This window comes from Larus michahellis, chromosome 2 (genome assembly GCF_964199755.1).
Source record: "Larus michahellis chromosome 2, bLarMic1.1, whole genome shotgun sequence".
NCBI classification, from domain to species: Eukaryota; Metazoa; Chordata; class Aves; order Charadriiformes; family Laridae; genus Larus; species Larus michahellis.
Window position 1 is genome coordinate 65,494,841 of NC_133897.1, and position 25,171 is coordinate 65,520,011.

Below are 25,171 nucleotides of genomic sequence, written 5' to 3' on the forward strand. Positions count from 1 at the left end.
CGTGATGTCATGCCGAAGGACAAGGATGCTCACAGGCAGCGCAGGCTCCCGTCTGGCCCAGGGCTACTTGAAGGCTTCAAAGAGGCTACAAGACCTGATCTACAGCAGGCTTCATCTGGCCAGGAAACACAGGAGACTTTCCTGGGTTTTCCTGGGCTTCCTGCATTCTGGTGAAAACGACGAGTTGTCCATAAAGCATGGAGGGCCAAGGAGTCTGGAGGTGAGGCCTGGGCTGCTTTGAGCTCTGCACATGGCCAGTGGAAAAAGATGGTTATGGCCACGACTGAGCCCCCGGCTGCCAGAGCAGAGGCTGGGACTGGCTGGAGGAGGGCGGGGGGATTGGGCACCAAAATTGGAGGAGAGGGAGAGGGAGAGGAGGCTGAGCAGACTGTCAAGGAGAAAGAGCCAGCTTTGGAGATGGGCAGCCCCGGGAGATCATCTGGGGCTCCCCCTTCCTCTGCCAACAGCCCCCCAAAGAGCTTGTGTCCTTTTCCCCAGCTTGGAGAAGCTCCAGTGTTTGTGCCGGCTCCTCCACAGCCCCGTGCAGCACCTGGAAGCGCCACCATCCCACTGGTTGGACTTCCAGAACACCAAGTCTGCTGGCAGGCACCTCTCTCTCACGTTCCATCTGATGTATATCCTTGGAATACTGTGGTCCACTTAGACCACTCCAGATGGAGTCCGCGGTGCCTGCTAATGAAAATGCAAAAGTGGGGTAGAAGAGGAGGGTTTCTTCCCCTGCAAGTGGCAAATATGTCCAGGCTTTTACAGCAAAAGGCCTTTTCTGACTGTATCCTGAGCAGCCTTCAGCAAAAGGTTAATTCTGGCATGTTTTGGGGAGAGGAATGGTGCTCAGACTAACAGGCAAGAGGAGGAAAGCCGCTGGGGTCTCTGCACGCTGAACCCTCCCCAAGGTGTGCTCCAAAAGGCACCTACGGGCCATTTTGGTTTGGGGTTTGAGCCGGCGACAGCTGGGATTGCAACCTGCGTCCCCAACAGTGATGTGCCAGCCTCTCACTTTTCCCCTAAATCCCACAGCTTCTCCCTGACCTTTGCCTCACACAACTACAGCCCAAGGCACAATCGCTTTGCATCAGTCCTGGGAGATGGAGGGGGGTGAAGCGCAGTCAGGGAGTTGTTACCTGAAATAAAAGCTCTCGAAACCAAAAGTAGTTTAGAGAGGAGATAGTGCTTTATTCGACGTCGGGTGCCAGGGGGAAAACCCACAAATCTAGCACACCTTACCGGGGATATTCACCCATTATTTATACACAAAATAGTCTCAGAATTCGGCCTGCCTAATACATAAGCCACCTAGGCTTACATAGTCATCTTTTTCCACATGTGTGTTAAACTTTGCTGCTTCAGCAAAACACTTCTGCGCAAGCGTGAGCTTCTCGGTGGTCGTTTGGGTAAGGAGGCCCTTCCTCACATTATCCTTTTGAGGTATTGAGTCGTCTCAGGACAGTAAAAGTCTACTGTAAGTTTGCCAACTTCTTGAGGATGCTAAGGATGTTCCTTGAAGTAGCCACGGCTCTGTCCTAACGGGTACAGGAGTACATACGTGATGCATGAAAGAGCCTTGAAGTGATTAACGACTTCTTGTTATCCCATCCTGGGTGACGAGCTACTTCTGTTTGTCTCCTCATTATCACTGTCTGTAACATCAGCTCAGCGAGCAACTGTTTTCTCACACAGTCAGAAGGTCAGGAATTAGCTATTTTCTCACACAGTCAGAAGGTGGGTAAGAAACAAGCAACATTTTAGTGAGCATACTGTTCTGAACAAAGCAGAGGCCTGTCTGCGGCCACAGGCGGAGGCTCGGGAGGGGCGGCGCGGCCCGTGCAGCCCCCGCCCGGGCAGCACCTTCCCCGCCCGAAGGCCTGTGAGGGCGGCGGCCCCCGGGCAGGCCGCTGCCGAGCCCGGCCCTCGCCTGCTCTCCGCCAGGCCCAGAGCGCTGCCCAGCGAGCCCTCCTCCTTCTCCGCAGGCCTCGGGCTGCCGGGCGGGCTTGCGGGGCCACCAGCCGGCTGGGGCGGCCGTCGGGGCTGCAGCCCCCGCTGCCCTTGCCGCGCCAGCGGCCGCTGCCGGGGGCCGGCGCTGCTCAGGGGCAGCTCGTCGGCGGCTTCCCGCCCCTGTCAGCCACCGCCGGGGAGCGCCGGCCCCCCCCGGCTCTCGGCCGCCCCTCGGGGGAGCCCAGCCGCCCGCCGGCCGGGCCCTCCGCAGGCACGGACCGCCCGAGGGTGCCGGGGGAGCGGACACCCCCTCAGGCAGCCGGCGGCCATGGGCAGAGGCGGGGGAAGGCGCCGGCCCTGGGCTGCGGGGCCGAAGGGGGAACGCGGCCCCCGGGCACCCCCCGCCCGGCCCGGCCCGGCCCGGCCCGGCCCGGAGCCGCCGGCAGCGGCGTCCTCTGGGGCAGCTGGTGCGGGAGCGTCGGGGCCGGGGCGGGAGCGGCTTTTCTCCGGAGGCAGCGCGGCTCCGCTGGGCCTGCTGCTGCGGTGGGTGACAGCCTCTGCTTTGCCGGGGTTTTGCCTTCTCCCCCGCTCCTTTCTCCTCCCTTGCTGCAGGCGGCACGGTTTGGATTGCTGCAGGCATTGCCCGGCGCCAGCTCGCCTTGTGCCGGTAAGTTATTCCCAAACAGCCCTTAATGCGAGGGGGAAATGGTACTTGAGAGGTAGCTCCTCTGGGGGTGGAGGATGGGAGGGTGTTTGGGTCCATTTGTCAAAGAACTTGTCGCTTTCACGTCAAGGCAAAGAGAAATGACTGAGGAAACAAAGCCCGTTCTCAGGTAGACATCTCTTGAGCACATAAAAATGAAAAAAGCCCCCCGGCTCGATGCTTTTGCCTGCTTTTGTTAGCACGGATTATTTTCCCTTGAGCAAGCAATTCTTAAATAGATTTAGACGTATTCTCTTGCTGTTGGAGAAGATCTGTCAAAGTCTGTTCCTGTCGTCTTCTGTTGACGGCAATATTTCTGGGCATGTTTCTGTGGCTTGTTCTGAGAAGTTTCCTTTCTGTTCCTTCTCTCATTAGAAACAGGAGCAAATAGCCCTTTGTACATCTTTCTCAGATGCGAATTGTCTGTTTGTTTTCTCCAAGTAGTTTTATGTACTTCATTGACATCTGCAAAGGTCTTCCTAAAGTCCACTGTTGTGAGTGAGAAGTGAATTGGAGCCTACGGAAATAGGCTTAGAGAAAAAAGTTGTCACTTCTTGAGTTAGTGTTAGGATGTGCTCTGAATTGGGAATTCCGTGGGTGATCTTATGAGAGCAAGGACGACAAATGTACTCCCTGAGACATTCCTCGATTAGTGTATGGCACAGCAGGCATCCACAAGTCCATTGAATTCTTTCTGCTGCTATTGTACGTGTTCTATGTAGAAACATAAGTTAGCAATTTGCAGGGCTTCCTGCAGACTAACTTTGGCTAGATCTAAACTCAAGAGAGCAGAAATAATTTTAAAATTGTTTTGTAAATTTTTTTCTCTTTTTTTTTTTTTTTCTCTTTCCTGGGCTTTTAATTGGGTTTTATGCCCCGCTGGGGCAGGGAAGGATGTGAGGAGGGACGAGGGGTTTTGGGACTGGTTGTCGTAGCTGTTTGAAGAGTGCAGTTTGTTGTTTGTGTGCAGTGTCTTAGGGCAAAGTGAGGCTTGTCAAAGGGGCAGGTGTCTGTGTGTTTTTCCAAGAGCCTTGCTGTGCCCAAGTGAAACTGGGAGGATTCCCTGAGCAGGGTGCTCTGCCCCGACTGCCTGTCTCCCTGGGCTCCATTCCGTCCATCCCTCTAGATGTTAGAAAGCAAGCCAGCTTCCATCCCATTTTACTTTTTCCTTGAAATCCAAGAGAAAAAAGGTGGGTAATGTATGTGTAACCATATGTTACAGATATGTATGTGTAACCATGCATGGATACAAATTGCCCTTGAGTACCTTTGAGGTGAGAGCGATTCTACTTCCTTGCCCTTGTGAAATGAGGAAAGTTTTTTGTGCTTTGTCCGAGTGTGCTTGGGTCACAGTTTCACCAACTAAGGATGGCGACAAGCTTGTGATTGGTGTGGGAGGAAGTTCTTGTTTCTTGATTGCTCTGCTCTATGGAAAACTTGTTTTGCAATCCTTCACATGGTGGAAACATTAAACTTGCTGGGAAAACCTGGGAGGTGGAAATGTATGTTTGGCTGAAATCTCTTCCTGGAGGCACGTGTTCATGTGCATGTAGCGTTTTTAAGGTGAAAGTGCCAGGGAAATGCTGCTTTTCAAAGGTCTTTGTGTGATGGGAAGTGGCAGTCCCTGTGCAGGTTAAGCTGCCCCGTGCTCCCTTTGGAACTCCCTGTCCTAATCTCTCTCCCTCTCAGCACCATTACCGATAGTGCTATTTGCTCAGTTTGTGTGTGTCTGGAGGAGAAATGTTTCCTTTTTGAGGCCAGGCACATGATCCGAAGAGGCTGATTATTTCTGACTGTGCCTAAGGATTGAGTTTGTCGATGAACAAAGCGAGAGGCTTGCTGTGATTGTTGCTCTGCATGTTTTTCTTGCTACTCGTGCTCACAAACCCAGGAGAGCAGATTTTGTCTCCGAGGACTGAAGTTTAGAATTGCAGCTGCTTCTGTTTCTTCAGACAGTAGTTGCTCAGGAGTTCCTGTGCTCTTGTGCCGTAAGAAAATGCTGCTGTGGATTTCCTGTTCCTCTCTCTTGAAAGGTTGTCCATGAGGAGTGGAATAGAGAGGAGTGTTTTTTGAAAGTCATCTAGAAGGGAACCAGAGCAAGAGGAGCAGTGTGGTGACTGGGTCCAGGCTGGCCACGGAAATGCAGTTGCCCTTTTGTGTACTGCCTTTTGGCCAGGGAAGTGTGTACCTTGTGGCAATGAACTGTTTTGTTCTTGTGTCTTGATTTTCAGCCTTGTGGGAGTTTGTCGTTCATCACAGGGCACCGGCACCTTTGCAAGCCCCAAAAGAGGCAGGTCTCATCAGAAGACCTCAGCAGACAGCCCACAAGCCCATGTATGGCGCGTTTTCCTGGAGACTGACTTGGATTCTGCACTTAGTTGCTTCTAGCCCGACCTGTCCTTCTGACTGCAAGCAGACTGTAATGGTAAGGTGCTGAGACATCTCTGGCTAATTGTGCAGGTGCGTCACTGGTGGCCTTCTTTGAAAGGAGGTCTGGGAGAGGTGTCTGTGTGTGGGGTGAGTCTGCTTTTGGGGAGGGGAGAAGGTTTCTCTGCCTGCACAAGAGCAACATCCCTGGCGCAAAGGGTGCGGGGGGAATGCCTAAGCACCACTCCTGCTGTGGATTATAGCATCTCCTTGTCTTTGTCCCTAAAGTCTGTGTGGTTTTTCAGGCTGTGAAATGAAACTCTCAATTTCTGGGAGCTTTTTGCGCTCTCTCTTGATTGCAGAGTGGTGTTTTAGCTTGAGAGCTGTGTGCTCTCTGTCTGCTCTGCCTGAAAATGCGCGTGAAAGGAGTCTGCCTGGTTTGTACGCCTCTGGGTGAGGTGGCCAGCTGGCCCTTTCCGTGGGGTGGCTGGTGGTGGATGGCCAGAGTGATGGTCATCAGGAATTCCCGCTGTTGGTACTTGCCCTGTATCTGCTTGGGTCCAGGGGTGGAGATGGTGATTTCTGTGGCATCTCTGGGGTCTGGCTCTTGCCGCGAGACCTTTGATGTTGCAGGGGCGGGCTGCTGTAAGCTAAGTAAGCAATCTCTGACAAGAGTGCCGTACTAGTTCTTGTGTGGCCAAAAGCCTGGCGATGTTTTCATGGAGCGCTGCTCACTTGCTTCTGGGATGGTCTGCCTTGTCAGTGCTGCCTGCTGTTGACAGCTGTGCTCTGCTGCCTGTATCTTGGCATCCATAAAGACAAGGGGTGTTTGGGGCTGCCCCCCTCCTCTGTCAGAGTTATTTGGAGTGAGAGGTTGCCATGCAGGGTTGCACACCAGGTTCATGAGGAGCTCACAAAGCATGAGGTTCAGATTGCAGGTCCCTGTGGCAGGGTGACATCAAAAGTGCTGTTTTCCTTCCTCCTCTTAGTTTTGTTTCTCAGGGAAGCTGTGAACGGTACAGCTTTTGCAGTGTTAGATGTGAGTGAATAGGCATGCTGCTGCATGACCCTCTGTCTTCTTTCTGTTGATTTTGTGCCTCCCCCCGCACTTGTCACAGTGATGCCGAGTGATGAGTCCTGTCAAATTTCCCCTTGGGAAAGGGGAGAGAGTAGACAACTTGTTCAGCCCGTACCACGTAATTCAGTTTCAACTCCAAGTGCCTCTTCTACCTTCCTTGGATATTTAGAGCTACTTTCTACTCATTGGAGGTGAAGGGGGAAAGGTGTTTGCAATAAAGCAATTGCTGTAAAGCAATCCTTCTTCACAAGTGCCACCTGGAAAGAAACATCCCAGATTTCTCCCCCAGCAGTGCTCTCCATCCCTGGCCTGGACCAGTTGTGTCGAAAGGAGAAAATAGTGTCATTTCTGTGTCTGCTCATTTCTTGATCTCTTCACGTCCCCTCCCACCCCCCTCCGCCCTCTCTCTCTTCTGAGAAAAGCAGGAGCTCCCTTGATTGTGGTGGGTGGCCTTGTGCAAAACATCTGGCCAATGTTTTCAAAGCACACCTTGAGTGTAAGGAGCTCTTGAATGTACTTGCTTCCTTCTTCTGTGGTGCTGCAGAGCTGTCTGTGAAAGGCAGGAGGAGAGGTGGGCAGGTGGGTGTGTGCAGAGGCCCATGGTGTGCTTGCCCAGCAGGTGGTTGCCAGAGCAGTGGTGGCCCCTGAGCTCTAGGAGATGTCTGGAATGGATGTCTGGAAGCCTGCTGCCTTGAGTGGGCTTTCTTGACTTGAAAGGCAGTTGTTAGCTGAATGTCTGTGCAAACCTTTGGAGGTTGTCAGGGAAGTGTTGCAAAAGTATTTGAGAGCCGCCGTGGTCAAGGTTTTCTCTAAGCGTGATGCACTGAAGCATTTCCTAGAGAAGTCTTTAGAGCATCTCCAGTCTCTGGAGCCTTTGCCTGTGATGCGCTTGATTTGTGCAGGTGATTTTCCCAAATGCTGCTGGGGCAAGGAGTTGGGTGGAAAGTGCAGTGAAAAGCTTTCAGTCTTGCTGAGAGAAATGGAAATAACTGATGTGCTTTTTTCCACTGCAGGGCAGGAAGAGAGGGCCCAGGGCCAGGAAGGGGGTGTTGCCTATTTGTTGGTTCTAGGTGGCTGCTTTTCCAGCACTTGCTCTAGCGTGTCTGTTGGAGGATGGCAGATTGGATGGATCCTTGGTTTCATTCCTCTGAGAGTAACTCTTTTCAACTCCCCCTGTGCTTTTCATCTCAAAGGATGCCCAGCTGGTCTAGAAATGACATCCATGGCTTGCTCTGCGTGGCAGTGAAGTGCAGCCCCCAGAACTGCCTCCCAGTCTCCGTTGGTCCTGCCTGGCAGTGGAAGCCCATCAAATGGAGTGCAGCTAAGAGTGATGTGGAGTGCCCTGCTTCCAGCAGGGAGAGCAAGGCTGCTGCTGAAGGGACAAGCTGTGAGGATGATAAGAGAGCCAAGGAGCAGAAAGGAAGGATTTCCCAAATGCTGGAGTGCTTGTCACGTGCCACTCCCAGGAAGGAGGCGGGGTAAGTGACTTCAGGTTTGTAAATTGCCAACAGTGCGGACTAAGGTGAGGTAAATCTCAAGGTCCATCTAGAACCATTTATTAGCTGCCCCAAATGATTAGTATAGGTCTTAACAAGTCCAGAGAATTGGTTAGGTATATGAGAAATGCTGGCAAATGGTGAGGTATGCATTGTGTTCCTTAGCACCAGGTATAGGAGAACTTATGGCAAGCGTTACTGAAGGTGGTCCTTAAGGTGGTTACTTAAGAACTCTAAGAGCAAAGAGAAAGTGGGGGATAGAGAAAGGCAAAGCCAGAGCAAAAGCCAGAGGTGAAGAGATGGACGGTGCTGGTTGCAGCGTCTTTTTCAGGGAATCTTCCCAGGCATAATCTTCTTTCTTGGGAAGAATCTTGCCGGGCAGTATCTTCTTCTTTTGTTTCTCCTTTGTTCCCCGCTAGGGGCACTTATTTTCCCCTTTGATGTCTGCTGCAGTAGCATGGTCCACCCCCCTTGCCAAGGACAGCCTTGTGTCAGGTTTCTCCCTTCTCCCAGGTGATGTGTAGCATGATTTGGGTGGAGAGAGGAGTGCCATAGTCCTACATGTTGAGCATGATGTCTCTAATCTTCATCAGCATATGCGGGGGTGTGCGCTTTCCTATGCATTTGGCGGCTAATGAAGCCAAGGTCACTTCTCGGACACAATGGCCTTGAGAACTAGCAAGCTCACCACACGAGTGGCAGAACTATCCTGTCTTCACAGGGCATGTCTCTTTTAGTTTTGACAATGAATGCTTGTTAGGAGTGAAAGCTTTCTAAAAATCGAATTTTACCCGTTTCTTCCTGGCATACAGGGGTAGCTGAAGTCCTTGCAGTTCCCCCCCTGTGGCATGCCGATTGCTTTTTATGGAGTCACTTTTTCACCTTCTTTTTTTCTTTTCCTTTCTGGGTCTGGCATTCTTGAGCTGTGGTAATGGATCTAGTCCCCAAAGTTTGTACTATTGTTTTCCTCTTTACACGTTACCCTTTTGCCCCTTTTGTTTTGCGCTTCATGAAGGCTAGTGTGATTGGGTTAGAATCATGTCAACTGAAAGCTAAGCCTTCTTGCTTGAGTGCCACCACATAGCTAAGTACAGACAGAAAATTGCCAGGTTTTGTTTTGGTTTTTCTTTTTATTGGTAGCTGAGGTAGAGCAAGTTATTAAACCGCTTTGGAAATAGACCTGAAGTCAAAATTACAAATATGTTAACTTTCTCTTAAACTGCTTGCAGCACAGTGTTGCTCAGCTCAGAATATTGAGTTTGAGTTTTGGTATTTGATGATCCCTATAGCTACAGATGGATGCTTTACACATAGCAGACAGGTACCCTGAAGAGAAACTCACAGGAGTTTTTCATGCAGGCTGTGGTTCTGCCATTGGATGTGCACATGAAACCTTACTGAAGTCGCAGGGTTTTTCAAACGGGTGGTTCTCAGTTAGTTGCAGGCTGAGGAGTTCTGTTGCGTAGCGATGAAAGCGTGCTCTGCGATTCAGTGAGAGCAACTGGTATTTCTGTCAAATACCAAGTGGGTAAAGTTGCAATCGTAACACTGTAGGGAGTGAGCAAGGAATGAAAACGCACGGGGAAAAAGGACTGTCTGAAATTTGTCAATGCTAATGTCAGCTCTGCTGCACAAGGCAAAGTGTTGTTTTCCTCCCCCATGAAAACTCTGCGGGACAGGATGTTTTATGTGCTGCTGTGCGTGATGTGAATAGCAGAATACTAAGCCCACTCAGTCGATATTGATTCCCCCCCACACTCCCAAAGCTATGATTATTACTGGACATGGATGCTGTTGACAATCCCTGTTTCCCTTGAAACAGCAATACTACCAGTAAGGCAGTATTATTTACATTTTTTTCTGCTCTTGATTTACCCATCTTTTTATTTTCCTTCACGTTTTAAGATTGAGTTGTTAGATTGAGTTGTAGTTATGACAGTGATTTGGTTTAATGGTCTTTTTGATTTAGCTTCAGTACGCTTTGATTCGGGAGCATTCAGCTATTGAAATCTTCCCAGGAGGGATCACGTGGGGTCTGTGGAATGTCAGCATGTGCACGTGGGTGCAGACACCCACACACACACATACGCACCTTAAGACTTCTGGGAACATGAGACAAGAGGTCATTTCCCAGGGACAAAACTGGCATGGTTCTGCAAAGCTTGTTCTGTGCCAATAAAAACTGACACGACTAAATACTTGGTGAGATTTTGTTATTAGCTGTAGCAGAGAGTTGATACTGGAGGTGTGATTCTGTATTGGACACCAACAGGCTTCCCTCAAGAAGCGCTCAGTTCCTGCAGAGTTCTGATCAAAAAGGAATAATTCAGGCTGGCAGAGAGCTCTGTTCATCCCTCCTCCTGCTGAGCGCAGGGCGAACTTCAGAGTTAGGCCAGCTAACTTGAACATTATTTGTTCTATCTTTATTTTGTTATTTATTGATTGATTATCAGGTGATTTTTTTCTATATTTATCAAATGATCTTTCTTTTCTACTGCCTTGCACCATTGTATGAATGATAAAGTTGCCAAAGTCCCTACTGGAGTCCGCCTGTGGTTTGTTTCTGGGTGCTGGTCTAAGGTGGAAGCCTGAGAAGGCATTTGGATCCCGAAAGCATTTTGCGGCATCCGCTGGTGGTGACGAGACCAGGTGGGCTGTGAGAGAGGGGACTGAATCCCCATGGCCATTGTGTGAAACTTGAGGAATTGTGGCAATTTATGGAGTGTAACAAATAGCCAGATCCCTTAAACAGAAATGGCACTTATTTTATGATAGGGACAAAGTCAATAAAGCAAAAGCACAGCGCTGGGTGCATGACTCAAGTCAGAGGCACACCAGCTAACACTTCAACCATGTCTTATATACATTCAATATTGCATACGTATTCACTCGTTTAGACAGAGTAATTGTTGATAATGATTGATTATTATTAGTCCTTTTTCCCTTCTATTTGTGTGTTTCCTTCTGAATCTTCAGTTCCCTTTTCCCATGCATCTGTTTCCTTCTGGTAGGATCAGGTCCCTTCTCCTATGCATCTGTTTCCTTCTGTTAATCACTTGTGGAGTCTTTTGGAGAAGTTCTCTTTTGTTTCTCTCGGATGTTTTTCTTCATGATGTTTTTCTTCATAGTTGCTGTTAGTTGTTATCTTTGAGGTTTCTCATGTTTCCTAATTTACTAAAGGTTAGTTATCCTTATAAGTCAAAGATTTATAGCCTTGTTATTATGGCAAAAGCCAACGATACCTTCACTATTTTTCACAATTCCCCCTTTTTGTCTTTTATACTACATTTGGCTTGAGCCATAACTTTCATTTTGCTTAATCCATTTGTTTTGTTCATAGATCAATTCTGCTTCTTCCAATTGTTGTGGAGTATTTCTTATTTTCCTTAATACCATTATCTTTTTAGTTGAGCCTGAGGCTGCCAATTTTGGATTCTTGGGTATGGAAACTTCTTGCATGCTTTGGACTACTGTTATAATTCAGCGTATAAAACAAGGGATTAAGCAAGGAAGAAATAATAAACAAACAATTGAACATAAGAGAACGTAGCCTAGTTTCTTCCACCAGGTTCCCCCAAAAACGTTATTCCACCAATTATCATTTAACATAGATTCCCATTTTTGAACCGGTACATGCGCAATTTTCCGGATTTCTTCTGTTATTTCCAATATTGCATCCCCATTATCATCTATCTTTAAACAACAATCTGAAGTGTTCCATTTTCCACAAACGCCCCCTTCTTCCACCAGTAAGTAGTCTAAGGCTAATTGGTTTTGGTAGATAGCAGTCCTCACTATTTTGGCTTTTGTCATATCTTGTACCCCACCTCCATCTGATATGTCCCAATGCCCGGCTTTAGTAAAGCAGAGCCATTGCTCCCCTCTAGGACAATGTACTCCTAGTCTTGTTCCAGCTATTCCTAAATTCTTCCCAACCCAATATTCATGTTGGTCGTATTTGCACACTGTTAACTCATGGCAGTTATAACAGTGGCTGTTGATATGCGAATGCACTGTCATCGTGGAAACCATCTTCCTATTCCAGGAGACCTGCTGGTAACACTTCATGCATTCGTTACTGGATACTAAGGATACCGCTAATAACAATATGAGGAGTGGAGGTCCAGTATGGCTTATACTCCTGCCTCTCATGCCTATTGGGGTGCTTCCAACAGCCGAGAAATCATTCTTCTTGGCAGCGAGTACAGTGGCCAACCTGGTCTTGCCCTCCATCCTCTTTTGATCTGGTATCCCTGGCTCTTGTAGCAGGTAGGGTTCTTATCTCTTTTTCCAAGCCAATCGGTTTTTACAGTTAGAGACCACTGTTTCCCACCATTCTTCAGGAATTTCCCACAAAACCGGCACTAGCAATTCCCACCCGCAAATTAATGTTACGATATTGGTATATCATATCCGAGTTTGAGCCAAACTCGAATTTTGCTTCCGGCAATTTAAACAGAAGGGATGTCTTCGGGATGAATGGTAATACCAATTTTGCTTACAACCTAAGCATTCGCACTTTACCCAACTATGATGTCTAGCACAGGGATGTATCAGACAAGCTATACTACGGGGTACTGGAGGGGGCTGTAGTTCTTCCTCAAGGTTAGGATATAGCCGACTATCTTCTTTATATAAATCGCATGCAAGTGCAAACAGAGAGTTTTCAGTTTTATAGAACCCCGACCCTCCTGTCTGTAACGGGAGTGCTCTTCCTCAAGGAGGATATTTAATTTTCCTTAAGGTTTGCCCCGGACGTACCTGAAACCAACGATAAAGTTCTGGTTTCACTTCCCAAGTTTCTGTGATTTCTAAGTTGTTATTCAGTTCCTCTCCCATACATCACCGCGTTGGTTGGCGTTTTAAGGTGAGTCTGGTGTCCCCGGCAGTGGAAGTCAGAGTCCAATCTCTAGGTTCTTCTGCTAGTCCTTTTGTTCTGCTGGCGTGAGTCCACCCTTTTTCCTTCGTCCGTACTGCAGCTTCCGTAGTCAACAGCACCTGAAAGGGACCCTCCTACTGGGGAGTTGAAGATTGCTCTCTCCATGTTTTACTAAAACCCGTTCTCCAATTTTAGTGTTATGGATCTTAAAATCCAACAGGGTAGTTTGTGGGAGCAACCCTTTATTTCCTAGTTGTTCCAAGTTCTTTGCAGTCTGCATTACATATTGTTTAATACTAGCCTCCCCTCCTTCATAAGTGAGTGATTTGAGTTTTCGGAGGGGTGTGAAAAGATTGTAACAGCTCCTCCAGAGCCTGTCCAAACAGGTTGGGAGACTCCATAAACCCTTGAGGTAGCTTTGTCCGTCTAAGCTGCTGTTTACGTCCGGTGTTTGGGTCCTCCCGTTCAAAAGCAAAGGTATCTCGACTTTCCTCAGCCAGGGGACATGCCCAAAATGCATCTTTTAAATCCACTACACTAAACGAGCTGTGTTGCGGGGGAACTTTGCTCAGAAGGATATAAGGGTTTTGTACAACAGGGTACCAAGTCAGAGTTCTCTTATTCACCTCCCGTGAATCTTGCACCAACCTATATGTCTGCTGCAGCCCAAACTTGCTGATTAATTTTGGATTCGTCCTCCTGACTTAATATTTTTGCAATCATTTTGCCCTCTTTGGGGATTACTCCAACCCCCAGCTGGATCTGCAAGTCTCTTCCCAACAGATTGCACCCAGCTCCAGGCACTAACAAGATATTCCCTACACCTATTTTGTCATTACCTTCAAAAACCACCTGCTTGATCACTGGGGCTTTAAAACTTTCCCCCTTTGCTCCCATTACATTAATTACTTCTTTACTTATAACGCATCCTTTAAGTATGTTACAAACGCAAGTTCGCTCAGCTCCTGTATCTACTAGACATTCTAATACTTCCTCCTGCGGCCCACTCTTAGGTTTATCAAGGGCTCAAGGTGATAGCTATCCTCCAGGAGGTCGAGCCCCTGACACCCCTAATCCTCAATTTCTCTAAACATATTCTGATCTTTATCCCTTTGAGGACGTTCCTGCTTAAAATGCCCAAGTTTCCCACAATAGAAACATCCACTTCCTTCATTCCTTTTCTCAGTTCCCGATGGTCCCCTTCTGGGAGGGATCTGATTCCCTCTAAAAGTCTCCTCCCGCCTCTCAGGATTCCGTCCCATCCCCCCCATCACCCTGGGATTTTTCTGAATATTTCCTTCCCTCATGGTGGCTACTATGATTTTAGCTTTTGTTTTAGCCTTCTCCTCATCTCTTCGTACATATACTTTCTGAGCTTCCCTCAATAATTCGTTCAGGCCCCGATCCTGCCAGTCCTCTAGTTTCTCTTAATTTTCTTCGAATGTCTGGCCAGGCGTGTGTAACAAATGGAACTCTCAGTAATGTTTGCCCCGCGGGACTCTCTGAATCTCTTCCTGAGCACTGTCTCATGTCAGGTCGCAGCGTTTCAGGCCATTCGGTCGGGGTTTCCTCCCTTCCCTGCTGCCCATCAAATGCTTCGGTTACATTCTGCCCTCTAGGAGCGGCTTCTTTTAAACCTTTAATAATTAAATTTCGATAATCACTCATGTTCCTGTGACCCTCTACATCATTTTGATTCCAATTTGGGTGTACTATTGGCATCTTCTGGTCCCCAGGTGGGCCTTGCTGATTTTCCCTTTCCCAAATTCTCATCCCAGCTGTTCTAATCATTTGCCGTTCTTCGGGAGAAAATATTATACTTATTACTGACTGCATTTCCTCCCAGGTATAAATATTAGGGCCTAGGAATTGGTCTAATTTTTCTGATAGGCCTATTGGATCTTCCAGTAACCCTTTTAATTCCTTTTTAAAGTTCCTGACTTCAGTGGGCGTCAAAGGAACGTTTACAAATCCTATCCCCCCCTTGTGCTCCCCCCAGGGGTACTTCCCTTAAGGGGAATAAAGTAACTCCTGGTGTTTCCTGCACCGTGTCTTGGTCTTCCGATTCCTTGACTTTAACAGAAGTTTTCTGCCGTAACCTAGGAGAGTTTGTAAGTGATACTTTTTCAATTAACCTCTGAGACCTGTCCGACCTTCTCCTAGCACTAGGTGTCAGCTCTTTTCCAGGAGAAGGGGGGGCTGTTGGAGGGAGGTGGTAGGGAGGGGGCAAAACTTCCAGAGGATCCCACTGCTTCTCCTTTTCTTCCCTTGAGATCTCAGATATTTTAAAGGTACTAACTCCTTTTGGCCAAATCTCCCCTTTCCAGCAGGAGGCATATTCACTCTCCTCTGGGCTGAATGATTCTTTAAAGTTTACATAAAGGTCTAAAGCCTGGCACATCCACCCTTGAAAGGACCCATATCTAGGCCAATACAAATGGTCTGCTCGTATAGGTTCCTTTGTCCATTCTATCATATAATACTGAATCATTTTAACTTTATCCCTATTTTTAGTATCCGGATCAATATTCCAATTAGCCAGTTTTATCCCCAAAGGACTGTCTTGGGGTATATCTGCCGGCACTTTCCCGCTCCCCTTTTCCCTGGGGCTGTCTTCCGCTCACCAGAGCAGTCAAGCACCCAATTTTCCCGGGGCTGTCTTTCACTCAATCTCTGACACTTCGTCTCTTCATTGGCCAATTCCCTCGTGGGAGATTGGAACCGCGGTTAGAAAGACTCCACACTCGCTCCCCAGATCCGGACTGTCCGGTCTGAGTTCCACACACACAGCAATCAAGCCCCAAACCCGCCCAACCAAGCAGTACTTACAGTCCTGTTTTCTTGCCTGGGTCTTCGTGCACAAGAATTATGGGCTACCGTGGTTTTTCCTGGGGAGACTTACCCCTTTTGCTTTATGAGTCCCTCCTCTCGTGGGATTATCAGCTTGGAGTCTCAACAGGCACCGGGAAGTCCTCCGAGCAGGCCGCCGAAATCGGTGGGGTGCACCTCCTGCTCGGGGTCTCGGAGCCCACTGGGACCAAGTGAATTATCCTGGACGAGCCCCCAAATTGTAATAAATAGCCAGATCCCTTAAACAGAAATGGCACTTATTTTATGATAGGGACAAAGTCAATAAACCAAAAGCACGGCGCTGGGTGCATGACTCAAGTCAGAGGCACACCAGCTAACACTTCAACCATGTCTTATATACATTCAATATTGCGTACGTATTCACTCGTTTAGACAGAGTAATTGTTGATAATGATTGATTATTATTAGTCCTTTTTCCCTTCTATTTGTGTGTTTCCTTCTGAATCTTCAGTTCCCTTTTCCCATGCGTCTGTTTCCTTCTGGTAGGATCAGGTCCCTTCTCCTATGCATCTGTTTCCTTCTGTTAATCACTTGTGGAGTCTTTTGGAGAAGTTCTCTTTTGTTTCTCTCGGATGTTTTTCTTCATGATGTTTTTCTTCATAGTTGCTGTTAGTTGTTATCTTTGAGGTTTCTCATGTTTCCTAATTTACTAAAGGTTAGTTATCCTTATAAGTCAAAGATTTATAGCCTTGTTATTATGGCGAAAGCCAACAATACCTTCACTATTTTTCACATGGAGACATTTCCTTGTGGAGAGGGACAGAGTGGGAAGGGCGGCAGCCCCTGTGTTCCCATCACTTGGAGTCTGTACCACTGCGGAACCTCGCTGGCGTCTGCCCCCTTTGCAGGGTGTCTGGCTCTGCGGTTAAGCATACGTGCCCGCATCATCTAAAATGGCCTTTTTCTCCAAGGCCTGTTCTTTGAAGAGAAGTCGGTGAATTACTGCTTTAGGTCCCGAGTAATATGTAGCAATTGAATGACCTTATAAGAAAGACGAACTCCAGTAGGAAGCAGAAATTTGTGTTCTCTCCCCGGGGATCAAGCATGCATTATATCTTAAATAGAGTTGTTAGAGGGAAAGGCTTGTTTGCTTGTATTGTAGGGAATGTCCAATTGCATCCAATGAGCTTGTTTGCAATTTCTAGTCGTGTATATTGCCATGAAAATCAATGATTTTAACTGTTAAACACAGGAATTACACTTTGGGCTGGATTTCATTGAAACTTAGTCTGATGGCTTAGTTTTGCTGAGAGTGTGTCAAATTGCCATCAGTTCACTTTCTGAATAGGTTCCTGAGTTTCAGGAGCCCTAGACCAGAATAAAGTTAGGAGCTGCTTGGAGTATGGCTATACTGCCACCAAGTATTTCTCAGAAATGAGGTGGTAGGCAGTCAATCTGCTTTTTCCTGAGTCTAAAAGAGTATTTGAGAACAGGCTTTACCAGAAGAGCTGCTTTGATTGGTTGCATAAGAAGTTGGGAAAAAAGACTGATGAATTGCCTTGGAAATGAGAAGATAAACTTTGGCTTTCTAAGCAAGTTGTGCAAGCCCTGAGGATTCAGCTGTTCTCAGGGAATTTAAAACTTTGCAGTAGGTGCTAATAGTTTGGAAAGTTAAGTCCCTTAAGTCAAGGCTTTCAGAGCCTTAGTTGGACAGGTCCTGAAAAGATCTTTATGGGCTCTTCCAGAGCCCTTCCCACTGCCCGATTGTGATTGAAGTTCTGAGTTGGAGCATTTCCTAATGACATATTTGGACGGAGTCAGGCCCTGTGTGTCTTAAGACCTGATCCAGACTGCCCGATTCTGATAGAAATTGTGTCAGTTGCTGCTAATGGTGTCTGAAGTAAAGAGGAGTTAGGTCAAATTTGTAACTCATACAGATGCATACTCCAGACCTCCTGTGAGAAGCTCAACTGATCCCTGCTGCCCTGTTTTGGGCCATTAGTTAATGAAAATGCACTGAAGGCTGTAGTTAGTAGGAGTCCTGCAATGTTGAGTACTGGGAATGACATTCTAATGGTGAGCAAATGGATCCCCTTTTTCTCTGCAAATCGCTGAAGCAGGGCAGTTTTCCCTTGGGGCGGTTCTGCTCTGACAAGTGACTGGATGGAAAGAGCTGCCCAAGTGCAGCAGCCCTCCTGCCTGTGTGTGTTCAGAACTGCCTTTTTGCACCTTGCTGCTCCTCAGCCTGTTAGCAATTTATCTGCAACTGCCTCAGCTGTGAATGAATGAGTGCTATTTCATTCTAGCCCCTATGGCCACGGTGCCGAGTGGGGTTTCGTATTGTGTCTCTGAGCACAATAAAGCTGGGAGAGTGTTAAAAAAGAGAGAACTGGAAGCATATGAAAATACAGGACTAAGCGATGGAACAGTTTGGCTTGTTTTGCTCTAAGAGGGAGAGAGGTGATGTAGCAAATAACAGAAAAAAGCAACTCACCCCAAAATAACCCCCCAAAAGCAAACCCGACCCAAAAGCCCTGATGTTTTTACTTATGCACGGAGCAAACTTGCAATGAAGTCCCTGAGGTGGCCCAAGAGCGTGAGCTGAGTGTGTTCCCTGGTTTGCTGCAAGCCCTGGTCTCCAGGAGCCTGTGCTGGCTACCTGCCAGTCCACTCCATGGCTCCAGGTGGGAGCAAGGCAAGGTGTGAAAAGAGAGTTGACAGCATGGCCCTCTCCCTGCTGGCTGTGGGCTTGAAGACCTTAAAGGCAGAGGGGCTCAGGAGCTCACAGAGGTATTCTTTTCTGTAGAACCAGTTTTCACAGCAAAGCTCCCCATGCATCTTTTATTCCTGCCATGAAGACGAAGCTTTTTTCTCACGAACCAGAGATGTGATGCTGCTTCTGTGCACATTGGCAAAGAAGACTCGCATTTGAAAGCTCTCATACTTCTTCTGTGATGAGGAAGACTCAGGAAGCAGGTAGAAGAGATGAGCCCAAGGCTTGTGTCGTGCCAAAGAGTAGGGGTGGAAGCTGGGGGGAAACAAGTTCTCCTTTGCTGCTGTGAATACCCACAGTAGCAGTAGTGAATTGGGTGTGGGAGTTAAGCAGGGTGATTTCCAAGGTGGTATTGGGGAAGGAAAGTGTAATAAACAGCCAGATTTCTTAAACAGAAATGGCACTTATTTTATGATAGGGACAAAGTCAATAAAGCAAACGCACAGCGCTGGGTGCATGACTCAAGTCAGAGGCACACCAGCTAATACTTCACCCACGTCTTATATACATTGAATATTGCATACGTATTCACTATTTTAGGCAGAGTAATTGTTTATGATGATTGATTATCATTAGTCCCTTTTCTCTTCTATTTGTGCGTTTCCTTCTGGCAGTTGTTTCTGAGGATCGATGATCTTCAGTTCCCTTTTCCCATGCATCTGGTTCCTTCTGGTAGGATCGATTATCATCAACTCCCTTCTCCTATGCATCTGTTTCCTTCTGTTAATCATTTGTGGGGTCTTTTGGAGAAGTTCTCTTTTGTTTCTCTCGGATGTTTTTCTTCATAGCTGCTGTTAGTTGTTATCTTTGAGGTTTCTCATGTTTCCTAATTTACTAAAGGTTAGTTATCCTTATAAGTCAAAGATTTATAGCCTTGTTATTGTGGCGAAAGCCAACAATACCTTCACTATTTTTCACAGAAAGCAATGTCAGTGTTGTGGCAGATGAGCAGTGAGAGCCATACCTGAGGCTTCTCTTCTGCCAGCTGCACAGCGGCAGTTCCCTCAGCCTGCCCTTGTGTGCCCTGTGCCGCAGCCCCTCACCAGAAGGGGACACAGGAGTCTGCATGCAGCCTCCAAAGTGCCTAAGAAGAGAGGAGAGCATTTTTTTTTGCTTTTTAAGTCCCCACATTACCACTAGAGTTATTTCCTCAATTTGTGTCCGTGTGGAGGAGAAACGTTCCTTTTGAGCCCAGGCCCATGATCTATAGATGCTAAACATTTCTGACTGTGCCTAAGGATTGAGTTTGTTGATGGAGAAAGCGAGAGGCTTGCTCTGTTTGTTGCTCTGCATGTCTTTCTTGCTACTCGTGCTGACAAAGCAACTACAACAGGTTTTCCCTGGCCCTCCCTTCCCTCCTTCCCCTTCCCTCCTTCCCCTTCCCTCTTCCCCCTTAGTAGGTGGGTGTTGGTGTGGTTTTTTGTTTGTTTTTTTTTTTTTTTTTTGTGGTTGGACTCGATGATCTCAGAGGTCCCTTCCAACCACTAAGATTCTGTGATTCTGTGATTCCCTCCTTCCCCTTCCCTCCTTCCCCTTCTCCTTGCTTCCCAATGAGTCAAATCATGATGAGCCTGAAATGCCAGAGATTTTTCAGCTCCAAAACCACATGCAAAGCCAGAGCAAAAGCCAGAGATGAAGAGATGGCTGGTGCTGGTTGCAGTGTCTTTTTCAGGGAATCTTCCCAGGCATAATCTTCTTCTTCCTTGGAAATATCTTCCCAGGTATGGTGTTCTTTCTTGGGAAGAATCTTGCCGGGCAGTATCTTCTTCTTTTGTTTCTCCTTTGTTCCCCGCTAGGGGCACTTATTTTCCCCTTTGATGTCTGCTGCAGTAGCATGGTCCACCCCCCTTGCCAAGGACAGCCTTGTGTCAGGTTTCTCCCTTCTCCCAGGTGATGTGTAGCATGATTTGGGTGGAGAGAGGAGTGCCATAGTCCTACATGTTGAGCATGATGTCTCTAATCTTCATCAGCATATGCGGGGGTGTGCGCTTTCCTATGCATTTGGCGGCTAATGAAGCCAAGGTCACTTCTCGGACACAATGGCCTTGAGAACTGAGAACTAGCAAGCTCACCACACGAGTGGCAGAAGCATCCTGTCTTCACAAGACAGGTCTTCCACGCTTTCAGGGGCCAGAAGCGTTAGCCTTCTGAGTTCTTTGAAGGCCAGGCCTGCATTATTTCTTTCCTTGTGGGTGTTTGAGGCCTTCCATTGAAGGCTTGGAGGGCCTTCTGCCCCTCGTCGGGGAATTTGCAGTCCGTCTCTTACAGTGCTCCCTTCAGCATGGGTGGCTATGGCTTTGCAATGGGTGAGCCTGATTTCCTTCCTCTTCTTCCCTTCCTTCTCTCCCTCCTCCTTCCTTCCTTCCTTCCTTCCTCTCTTTCCTTTCCTCCTGTTGGCAGGAAGGAGAGGGAAGAGACAGCTGTTGACAGCTGCCTTCTGTCAAGAGATGCCTTTCAACTGTGGAGATGCCCTGCAGCTCTTGTTGGGGTTTGTGTTGCATTCTGCCTCCTGTATTTTCTTCTGCCCCAGAAACTTGCCTTTGCTAGGCAGCCGCTCTCAATCCTTTTGCTGGGTTTCAGTACGAGTTGCCTGCGCACTTTGGTTTTGGAGCCTTCTGTCAGGCAATCGTGGGCATGGGGATGGCAGGTTTCCAAGTTGCCAGCTGCGCTTGCTTGGGATGAGCCCAGAACATAACCCCTGGGAGCCTTGGCTTTGTTTCCAAGCTTTCTTGGTTGCCTTAGTACATGTTTTGCACTTTTCTGTCAGCTTTTGCCATTTCTGCATTTGTGTCAAAGCATCTGTAAGGGTTCTTGTTGCCTCTCCAAGAGAAAAAGTGAAACTGGTGGGGCAGGGAAGGAAGGCAGGGAATGGGTTCAAGCTGCAGCAGGGTAGGTTTAGGCTGGACATTAGGAAAAAATTCTTCAGAGAAAGAGTGGTTAGACACTGGAATAGGGTGCCCAGGGAGGTGGTGGAGTCACCATCCCTGAATGTGTGTAAGACTCGTTTAGATGTGGTGTTAAGGGATATGGTGTAAGGGAGAACTTTGTAGAGTGCAGTTGATGGTTGGACTCGATGATCCCCAGGGTCTTTTCCAACGTAAATGATTCTATGATTTTATGTGAGGCGGGACAAGGAGTTTTGGGACTGGTTGTCGTAGCTGTTTGAAGAGTGCAGTTTGTTGTTTGTGTGCAGTGTCTTAGGGCAAAGTGAGGCTTGTCAAAGGGGCAGGTGTCTGTGTGTTTTTCCAAGGGCCTTGCTGTGCCCAAGTGAAACTGGGAGGATTCCCTGAGCAGGCTGCTCTGCCCCGACTGCCTGTCTCCCTGGGCTCCATTCCGTCCATCCCTCTAGATGTTAGAAAGCAAGCCAGCTTCCATCCCATTTTACTTTTTCCTTGAAATCCAGGAGAAAAAAGATGGCTAATGTATGTGTAACCATGTGTTACAGATATGTATGTGTAACAATCCATGGATACAAATTGCCCTTGAGTACCTTTGAGGTGAGAGCGATTCTACTTCCTTGCCCTTGTGAAATGAGGAAAGTTTTTTGTGCTTTGTCCGAGTGTGCTTGGGTCACAGTTTCACCAACTAAGGATGGCGACAAGCTTGTGATTGGTGTGGGAGGAAGTTCTTGTTTCTTGATTGCTCTGCTCTATGGAAAACTTGTTTTGCAATCCTTCACATGGTGGAAACATTAAACTTGCTGGGAAAACCTGGGAGGTGGAAATGTATGTTTGGCTGAAATCTCTTCCTGGAGGCACGTGTTCATGTGCATGTAGCGTTTTTAAGGTGAAAGTGCCAGGGAAATGCTGCTTTTCAAAGGTCTTTGTGTGATGGGAAGTGGCAGTCCCTGTGCAGGTTAAGCTGCCCCGTGCTCCCTTTGGAACTCCCTGTCCTAATCTCTCTCCCTCTCAGCACCATTATCTGTCTGGTTTTCCAGGCTGTGAAGTGAAACTCTCAAGTTCTGGGAGCTTTTTGCGCTCTTTCTTGATTGCAGAGTGGTGTTTTAGCTTGAGAGCTGTGTGCTCTCTGTCTGCTCTGCCTGAAAATGCACCTGAAAGGAGTCTGCCTGGTTTGTACGCCTCTGGGTGAGGTGGCCAGCTGGCCCTTTCTGTGGGGTGGCTGGTGGTGGATGGCCAGAGTGATGGTCATCAGGAATTCCTGCTGTTGGTACTTGCCCTGTATCTGCTTGGGTCCAGGGGTGGAGATGGTGATTTCTGTGGCATCTCTGGAGTCTGGCTCTTGCCGCGAGACCTTTGATGTTGCAGGGGTGGGCTGCTGTAAGCTAAGTAAGCAATCTCTGACGAGAGTGCAGTGCTAGTTTTTGCGTGGCCAAAAGCCTGGCAATGTTTTTACCATGCAGGGTTGCACACCGGGTTCATGAGCAGCTCCCAAAGGATGAGATTCAGATTGCAGGTCCCTTCCCTGTAGGAAGTGGGCAAAGAATGAAAAGGCACGGAGAAAAAGGACACTCTGCAAGTTCTTCATGCGAATGTCAGCGCTGCTGCCAAATTAAAAGTGATGTTTTCCTCCCCCATTAAAGCTGGCGTTCTGCGGGAGAGGATGTTTTACATGTCGCTGTGCGTGATGGGTAGAGCAGAATACTAAGCCGACTTAGTTGACATTGATTCCCCCCCCCCCCGACTCCCAAAGCTGTGATTATTACCGGGCTTGGATGCTGTTGCTACTGGGGATTTCCCTTGAAATGTACTCTGGAACGGGATCTCTGGGATTTTCAGATTTTTTTATTTGCCCTTATTTGCTGGCACTGTACCACATTTTATTAGTCTACAGGACTTCCCTTCCCCTCTTCCCCTCCCTCTTCCCCTTCTATTTCTTCTTCCCTTTCCCTTTCCTTCTGGCAAAAAAAGACATTGGAAAAGAGTTACAGAGGAAAGTTGCCACAAAATCGTGTCACCTCAGACAAATCTTACACATTAACTGCGCTTGCAGGTGGCTTGGCATGTGCAAATCCTCAGAAGTGAATGGTAGCAGGTGATAACATGGCCAAAGCCAAGAGGGTTCTGTCAATTGTAAAACAAATGTGTGAAGAGTCTTAGGATTGCTTTGATGGAATCAAGAGTTGTAATAGGGGGTCCTTTTGCCACGTTCTCCCACGGCATCCTCCAAAGGAAACTTAGGAAGTGTGGGTTAGATGAGTGGACAGTGGGGTGGCTTGAAAACTGGTTGAAAGCTAGAGCTCAGAGGGTCGCGTTTAGGGGCACAGAGCCCAGTTGGAGGTCAGTGAGAAGTGGTGTTCCCCAGGGGTCAGTAGTGGGCGCAGTCCTGTTCAATCTCTTCCTCAATGACCTGGAGGAAGGGCTAGAGTGCAGCCTCAGCAAGTTTGCTGATGATCCAAAAGTGGGAGTGAGTGAGTGATGATCCAAAAGTGTCTGACAGAGCAGAAGGCTGTGGCGCCATCCAGCGAGCCCTGGACAGGCTGGAGAGCTGGGCGGAAAGAACCGTTCTGAAATTGAAGAAGGGCAAGTGTAGGGTGCTGTCCCTGGGGAGGGATAAGCCCACATACGAGTAGAGGTTAGGGGCTGAGCTGCTGGAGAGCAGCTGTGTGGAAAGAGACGTGGGAGTCCTGGTGGACAAGAGGATGACCGTGAGGCAGCAATGTGCCCTTGTGTCCAAGGAGGCCAATGGCATGCTGGGGTGCATCCAGAAGAGCGTGGCAAGCAGATGGAGGGAGGTCATGCTCCCCCTCTACTGGGCCCTGGTGAGGCCGGCATCTGGAGTGGTGTGTCCTGTTCTGGGCTCGCCGGTTGCAGAAGGACAGGGAACCGCTGGAGAGGGTACAGCAAAGGGCTACAAAGTTGATGAGGAGACTGGACCGTGTGTCTTAGGAAGAAAGGCTGAGGGATTTGTGTCTTTTTAGTCTGGAAAAAAGAGGACTGAGGGGGGATCTTTTCAACACTTCTAAATAGTTGAAGGGCGGGTGGTCAGGAGGATGGGGCCTGGCTCTTTTGAGTGGTGCCCAGTGAGAGGACACAGGGTAACGGACAGAGACTTGAGCACAGGAAGTTCCATGTAAACATGAGGAGGAACTTCTTTACTTTGAGGGTGTCAGAGCACTGGAAGAGGCTGCCGAGGGAGGTGGTGGAGTCTCCTTGTCTGGAGACACTGAAAACCCGCCTGGACGTGTTCCTGTGCAAGCTGCTCTAGTTGAAATGCTTTGGCAGGGGGGTTGGACTAGCTGATCTCCAGAGGTCCCTTCCAACCTTTCTCCTTCTGTGAATGTGTGGGACGAGGAGGTGGCTGGAGGCCAGGGGTGATGAGGGGAGCTGGAGGGTGGTCCCTGTCTCCAAGGGACAGCCTTTCTCCTGGGCAAGCATGATGGGAGAGTGGAGCAAGCCCCAGGGAAGGGGCCCTCAGCGCCATGGACCCTCATCCTTCTGCCAACATTTGGGCACGTTTCAGGCCACAGGCCCCCCATGCCCAAACCTGCCATATTTGGCCACAGGCATGAGTCACAATCGACATCACAGTGGGCTCCTGATGTCAGCAGCCACCTCACTGCCTGTTGCTGGGCACCTATAAAAGCAGGGGCCTATGCAGCTGGCCCCCAGTTTGCTGAGCTTCCTGGCCCTGCGATGCCAAGCATGGCTGGAAGGAAGAGGAGCAAGGCGGATGGCTGCCCACCTTGGTGTGGGACGCCCCAGAGCTGCGTCCTGCAAATGCGGAGGAGGAAGGCACCTGCCAGGAGCAGGAAGCGCAATCAGCGCAGGAGGAGGAGGAGGAAGAAGATCAGGCCTCATGGCATGAGCCCCATCCTCCTGGCTTCTGCCATCCACGGCATGCAGTGCCTGGCTTTAGGCCCAGCAGGTAACGGGGTGCAGCCCGAGCGCGTCTGCCTGCCAGGGAATGGTGTGAGACCCAGGCATGGGCATCACCTGGCAGCATTGAAGAACAATGCGCAGGCCACGCGTGTCAATCCAGCAAGGCGTGGCGTGTGGCTAACGTCTGCCAGTACAGCAGGGAGCAGCGTGGTGCCCGTGGCAGTGGCTCGACCTCAAGATCTAGAAGAAGCCATGGAGGTGGACTAACCTGGAGACATGGAGGAACCCATGGAAGTGGATGCAGCTGCACAGGGATGATGTGGCATGACAGC

General features: G+C 48.6%; 1 protein-coding gene across 1 annotated transcript in view; it reads left to right on the plus strand.

Annotated features, from left to right (window-relative positions):
• The first annotated feature begins 1,907 nt into the window (after positions 1–1,907).
• The window catches only part of LOC141738295 (tektin-3-like), a 37,541-nt gene continuing 14,277 nt past the window's right edge, over positions 1,908–25,171 (plus strand). Inside the window, exons 1-3 of the mRNA XM_074573504.1 lie at positions 1,908–2,620; positions 4,888–5,081; positions 7,295–7,579. The gene's annotated coding sequence lies outside the window, so the exon portion shown is untranslated. The remainder of the gene's footprint in view (positions 2,621–4,887; positions 5,082–7,294; positions 7,580–25,171) is intronic.